The sequence below is a fragment of the Brachyistius frenatus genome, unplaced genomic scaffold (assembly GCF_029030835.1).
Source record: "Brachyistius frenatus isolate BFR_SWC_R1_liver_20210118 unplaced genomic scaffold, ASM2903083v1 Contig_80, whole genome shotgun sequence".
NCBI lineage: Eukaryota > Metazoa > Chordata > Actinopteri > Embiotocidae > Brachyistius > Brachyistius frenatus.
This window is the reverse complement of record NW_027210679.1, coordinates 1,663,358-1,670,520: the sequence shown is the minus strand read 5'-3', so window position 1 is coordinate 1,670,520 and position 7,163 is coordinate 1,663,358.

Genomic DNA, 7,163 nt, shown 5'->3' with positions numbered 1-7,163 from the left:
TTAACGTGCCCTACTTCAGATCGTGTCGGTTGTAATTTATATCTCACAGAGCGCGAGTAGGCTTTGATTTTTTTTTTTTTATCTGAAAGATCTAATTGTAAGGCGGTGGTCATACAAGCACGGGAGAAACTAATAACATCACTCTCGACGTGAAACCGGGCATATCAATGAATTTTCAACCTTAATTATAAAGAAGGAAGCGCAGACGTCCCTGTTTCCCTTTGATGTTGAGCTGCTCTTATTGTTTCAAACAAAAACATACGCAAAGCTTTAATTCTCATTGAATCATGACAACCTCAGTCAACACGTGTGCACTTTTACCTCTCTGCTTGCAGTTTTTCCAACCTCGGATTCCCTAAAATAAAGCAAGCGAAGTAAAGTAACATTAGCGTAATTGTTTTAATGAAAAGACCTCCAGGCGTTTTTGTTTTTTTTCTTTCCTTTTTCTTTTTCAGCCTGTGATAGCAGATGAGTCCCGTCCCCCCCCCCCCCCACCCCAACCTTCATCTGGAGCGCAAGGCTCGTCCCCGAAACCGGCGAATAAGCCGAGAAGAAAAAGCAGAAAAAATAGTACAAATAGTACAACAACAACAAAAAAAGAAGAACAAAAAAAACAACAACAATACCCTAAAATAATAATACTATCACTAAACATAATGCAGATGAAAGCACAGCCATATACACGAGTCTATTCCCCCAAAGACCTGCTCAGGATTTGCTCGGTGAAAAAAAAAAAAAAAAAACAATTACAGAGTGCCGTGAAATGAATAAAAGGTATATTCAGTTATCTGAGTCCTTTGAAGATGGGTGAAGACGAGTAAGCAAATCTAATTCAACAGCGAAGGGAAAGGGAGGAAAGAAAAAAAAACTCCCAAAGTGCAGAGATTAGTAGGTAGCACTGCCGGTTTCTTCTTCACGGGGGAGTCGTGTGTGTGTGTGTGTGTGTGTGTGTGTGTGTGTGTGTGTGTGTGTGTGTGTGTGTGTGTGTGTGTGTGTGTGTGTGTGTGTGTGTGTGTGTGTGTGTGTGATTGTAACAGACCAATCTGCTCGGTGACAGTCAGGCAGCAGACCAACTTCCAGGGTTTTGCAGGATTCCTGGGAGTTAATGATGAGGAGCCGGCGGAGGTTCAGGACGTTGATGATCAAACGCACGCAAGAGAGAACAAAATCGACACGTCCCAACAATATGTGAATATCAAGCGGCTGGCGAGGAGGGCGGCCGGCCCTTTCGCTTCCTCCCCCCTCCCCGCGACGCTTTCATGCCGCTTCCCGGTTCACTCCAAGAAGTTATTAAGGGACGAGAGAGGCGAGAAACAAACCCGTGATGAAAAAGTTTGACGATGTTTAGATCTGCTGGCTGAGACGACGCTGACGACGGTGAATTCTTCTCCAAAACACGGAAACGGGTCCAAAGCAAGAAAAAAAACATCCGAGCATCTCGGAGTGAGTTCAAAAAGTTAAATACTTTTACTTTTCGTGGCTCAAAATGGTGTCCTGTATCGAGCACTGTCTGCCCGTCTCTTGTTTTTTTTTTTTTTTTTAGACATTTACTGCAGTTCAACGATGAGGTTTGTGAACGTTACGAAGCCTCCAGTTCAGATTCTGTCCGTCACCGTCTTTGCTAGTTCGGAGCGGTTTGGAGTAGGAAGTGACCATATTTGGACGGGCTGGGGGAGGAGTCAGCGGTGGATCTGACTGGAAACCTGACGATACTACGTCCCGCCCACCGATAGCTGTAACCTGACTGCACCACAGGCCTGTCAATCAAACAGACACGCCCCCCAAAAACAGGACTTTTTGAATCTTATTTTCTAATGAATGAGGGATTATTTTCAGATGGACCTCCAGAAAACTAATAAGAAGGAGCGACTTTAGCTAACAACACCGAGATAACTGATGGACACATTTTATTGACTTTGTATTTGATGAGAGAAGTTGAATGGGAGTCTATGGAGCCGGAGGCTTTTTGGAGCACTAGTGGCACTCGGTGGTATTGCATCTTAAAGACGATTCTGCATCGGCCTCATTTTATAGACCTGGAAGCTACGAACACTTCTCACGAGCGCCCACCTCCACTGACATCCACCCACCACCAGGGGGCTCCAGACTCCTTGCTAGGGCAGGCTCAGGCTCAACACCATGGCAACCCTTTGGCAAAGTTTTGATCATTTTTCTTCCACTTTGAGTGGCAGCTCTGAACATTTCCAGCCTCCATGCATTCATTTTCATTTTCCATTCATCCCGTCCTGTTTCAACACGTATTTCCGTCACTTTAATCCGACTATTTCCTCACTACATCCGAGAGGACAGTTTAGAAATTCTGCTCGCGTCGACCTCACTTTTACGCTCTCTTACTTCGAGCACCGGTCAGGTGTTAAAGCCGACTCGGTGTGTGGGTTTACACTTTAAATCATTATCTGTCTGAGCTACTTCACTGGCTTGCGAGATCCTCCCCCTCGGCCTGCGGGAGACGGTTCCCCTGGCCGAGAATCGCCGTCACACGAGCCTCCGTCTCACACTTCGGATGGACGACCCGCCGTGGGCCGCAATCCGATCTGCAGCGGCATGAGGACAACCAAGACTCAACTGTGATAAAAAAAACTTTTTTTTTTTTTTTTAAATACCCAAATTTGCATATTTGCAAAGTCTTGCGTGGGAGTGTGGAGACATCGTGACGAAACAGGGTGTGCACTCGCTGAAAGTCTCAATGTGCGTTCCAATACTCGTACTACCAGACTACATGTGAAAGGCGGTAATGCCGAAAAATACCAGGAGGAGCTCCTAATGTGGGTTTTCTGGGGCTGTAGGTTTCGTTCAGTCTGCCTCCGCCTCTCTGTCGATCACCGGTGCAGTTTGTCTATGTTTTGCATATGTTTTTATGTTTTTATGATTCCACAAACTGTTATTTGTTTCACACTATGCCGATTTACATACACAATATGTGACTCATTCGTGTGTGTCAGCACACTGAACACCTACGCACACATATGCATGCGTGTTTGCACCCACACGTCACTTATGAGAAACCTCCTGTTGCCTATATTTATCACCCAAACCTGCGTTGGCACACGGAAAACCTCAAATTTCAAACGTACATATATTCATTTTCGAAAACTCGAATCTTGCTCTCCACATTCTTCCCCGCCTTTTTTTTTTTTTCTCTCGAAATATATTAATCAGTTTTTTAACCAAATTTTACACTCAGCATCCACTTCCATTGCAGTGAGAGCAATCAGCGTACCGGACGGCTTTGAGAGCAGCCGGTTAAAAATCAGCTGTTGAAACTTTGGTAAGAATAATCAGGCACATTACAACCGGTGTTGAACATTGAAACGTTTTTGCCACCGGTTCGATTTCTTTTATTCGTCAAAGTGAATTATTTGTCTTTCTTTTGCACGGTGTTTTCCGTGAAGAGAATTTTGTTCTTAAAAAAACACAAACAACTCTTTACATTTACACGCAGACGTGTGAGTATTGTTTTAAGGCGGGCGTAGTGGTGTTCAAGATTGAGGAGGGTCGGTATGTCCTACCGGCAGGGACGACTGTTTAGTGTCCTGAGGAACAGAAAACTGAGAAGCCAAAGATTTACACCCGGCCCCCCTCACCACCACCACCACTTCCTCCCCACCTCCTCCTCCAACCTCTGGCCATTAACTTTGACTGCACAATAAGACCGTGAATCCAGCCGGCCCGAATCGTTTGGCTCTTTATGTGGGTCAGGGCTCAGCCTCCGAGAGGAAACCTCTGCTTTTTTTTTTTCTTCTTATAAAGGCCTCTCATCCGGAAGCCTCACTGTGGAAGGATTTCTTGGCGTTCCCGACCAGGAGGGAGACCCGCAGCACAATGGAGGGATTATATATATATGTCCCATCTGACCTGAGAGGAGGCTGCTGTGGGATCACCGGGGAAGAGTGAGTTGCGGTTGAGGAAGCGGCCGTCCGCACCCCCCCACACACACACACACACACACCACCACCACCACCCCCGTGACCCTCCCCGTGTAGAGCACCGAGAAAAAAAACCCAGGATGATACACTCAGATAAAGTGAAATAGTTCCCCAGCTGGTTTTAACTAGTGTTAAGTTCTGCTTGAATTTACAGTATTGCATATTTATTGAGTTCAGGAACACCCGCTTTGCTTTATTTTGAAAGGTCGAAACCTCCGAGAAAACCCAACTATTAAACACACGTTATTGATAATATACATCATTTCTGAACACTTTCCTGGTTTGAATACGGACTGAGTGCTTCACGGCATTTTCAATTGATTAAATTAAAGTCATGGAATATCACGGATTTACTATTATTATTTTTATTTTACTTGTTTAAATTGTAATATATATCTTTAATGGTAGTTACTGTCTGTGAGTATGTTTGGTAGCGTTAGTGCTCACTGACAGCCTTTGAAAATGTAGCTTATTAGGTTGCGAGCTAATTACTGTTATTGTTAGATCAATTCTTTACTGCCACGTAGTCATTTTATTTCACCATCGGCGCCACAGGAGGGACACGTGGCAGTTTTTTTTTTTTTTTTTGTCTGCTCAGCACAACGGCAGCTGCTTTTTTTCTCTCGATTTTTTTTTTTTAGCTTTTCAGTCAATAAAAGTCACTGAATTCGACATTTGACTTCGACCTTGGAACTTGACCTTGAGTATCGACTTCCGTCCCTCCGAGCTCGTAGCCCTCACCGGCCGCGCCGACCGTCGCTCGCAGCTCCGGATGACTCGGCTCGCGTCAGCGTTCGGGCGGGCCGCTCCGGAGGGCGGACCAGTCGGCGAACAGCGTCCCGTCGCCGGGATTGGACCGGCCGCAGAATAAACTTTAAAACGTAATCAAAAAAATTCGCTGCACTCAGGAAAGCGCGCTTCGGACGACCCCGTTAGGTCACGCCGCCGCTCGCGGAGCATCCCCGTCGGGGAAAAAAAAACCCAGAGCAACAGACGATGATGGTAAAGTGTGTGTGTGTGTGTGTGTGTGTGTGTGTGTGTGTGTGTGTGTGTGTGTGTGTGTGTGTGTGGTGAAACGTACAGTCGGTACGTGTGTGCGCTCGGTTTCGTTGCTATACTGTAATTAGGTGGCTGAGACTCTCTCTCCCCTCCCAAGTCTGATTTCATGTATAATTACTTGCATAATTATAGTTCCCTCGTCCGACTGTTTCAGGTCTTTCTCTGTCTCCGGTATCTCGTATCTTTTTTTTTTTTTGTTCTCTTTCCCTTTTCTCAAATACTCGCGCAGACACAACAAACTCTCACGCACCCCCTCCTCCCTCCCCCCACCACCACCACCACCACCACCTCCCTCCCTCCCCTCCCGCCTGCTGGTAACACTTGTCTTGTCACTTTCCTTTGTCTCGTCTTCGTCGGCGGCCTGTTCTAATATTGGAAAGCCGGCACAGCAGTTACAGTGCGCACGGAGGAGCCGGTGGTTCGCTCCTCGAGCTGCCACCCGTCCTCATTAATTATTCATGCACACATCACAAACTTAAAGAGCCTTAAGGTGTGTCACGGGGAACGAGGAGGGAAAACAAAATGCTCCGTTATTAATATTATTTTTTTTAACTTTTTTTTTTTCGGGGCTGCGCGCATTAAAACACCGACAGTCGCGTCGTAAGCCGGCTTTTTTTGTTGTTTTTGGAAAGTTTCTCGAGGCTCGCGGATGATGCCAGCAGATACAATTAGTTTGACTGCCTGAGCGACTGAGCATCACTTTTTCGGGGAGCGCGGAGTGAGAGGGGGGAGGGAGGTGAAGCTCGGGTGGAGCGTCGAGGTTACACACAGGCTTTTTTTTTTAAGAAGAAGAAGAACCTGTTTTATTTTTTTTAATTTTTTTTGAAAACTTGCGTGCCAAAGTAGCACGCGGCGCCTTTCATGTGTCAATCAGCGGAGTGAACGCGCCACGCTGTGTCTCGGGTTAACTGACGATAAGATTATATCAACACACACACACACACACACACACACACACACACACACACACACACACACACACACACACACACACACACACACACACACACACACGCACGCACGCACGCAGAGTCATTTGCAGCTCGACAGGGTTCGAAGTGGAAGCGTTGTGCTGCACTGCGGGTCCGCCGTGCAACCGGTGGTGGCCTACTTTCAGGTATCTGGAGGATTTCCCGCCCTCGCCCGACTCACGGCTCATCTCCAACTCCAACGCTGGAAAAGGAGGACGTCTGCTGAGTCGGGTTTTAAGGCGCGAGGTGCCGCTCAGCGTTCACACCGCGGGCCGCCGCCGCCGCCGGTCAGCGGTGGTCTTTGTCCCTGTGCTCTGACCCCCTCTGCTGGAGAGACGCGAGACCCAGGACCTCCGGTCGCTGGTGGGACAGGTCTGAGTCGGGATAAGTGGACTCGGGAGGAACAAGGATGGGTCCGCGCGTGTGTGTGTGTGTGTGTGTGTGTGTGTGTGTGTGTGTGTGTGTGTGTGTGTGTGTGTGTGTGTGTGTGTGTGTGTGTGTTCGTTCTACAGGCCGACACAACTTCTGCTTTCACTCCATCTCTTTTCCCGATCTCCTTCGGTCGGACGGTCGAGCTCGAGGAAGGGGGAGGGAGGAAAGGGGAGGAAGGGGCCACTTGGGACGGCAGTCTGGTCTGCCGCCGCGTCGGCGAGGCTTTAATTTGGTGCGCGAGCCGCGGCGAGGCGAGCCGCGGCGAGGCGGCCTCTCCCAGCAGAGACGATGCTGTGTTTGTTTTGCGGGTGTGTAAATTAGCAGTAATTCGTTTGCTCAGTAATGACGTGGGAGAGCTAATTAGGGCAGTGTTGATGGGTGCATTAATTAGTCTCTAGTGTGCGATGCTAATGAGACCCTGATTTGGAGTGTGTGTGTGTGTGTGTGTGTGTGTGTGTGTTTTGCATGTGCACGAGTGTAAGTCATGTTATCGGTAAAAGGCCCACCACTATAGGTCACGGCGGCAGCAGTGTAGCATGAGGCGGAGCGTGTGCTCTGTGTGTGTGTGTGTGTGTGTGTGTGTGTGTGTGTGTGTGTGTGTGTGTGTGTGTGTGTGTGTGTGTGTGTGTGTGTGTGTGTGTGTGTGTGTGTGTGTGTGTGTGTGTGTGTGTGTGTGTGTGTGTGTGTGACGGATGGAGCGTCTCTGTGTATATAAGAACCTCTTTAATCCTGCTTGCTCCATGATGTCGTCCAC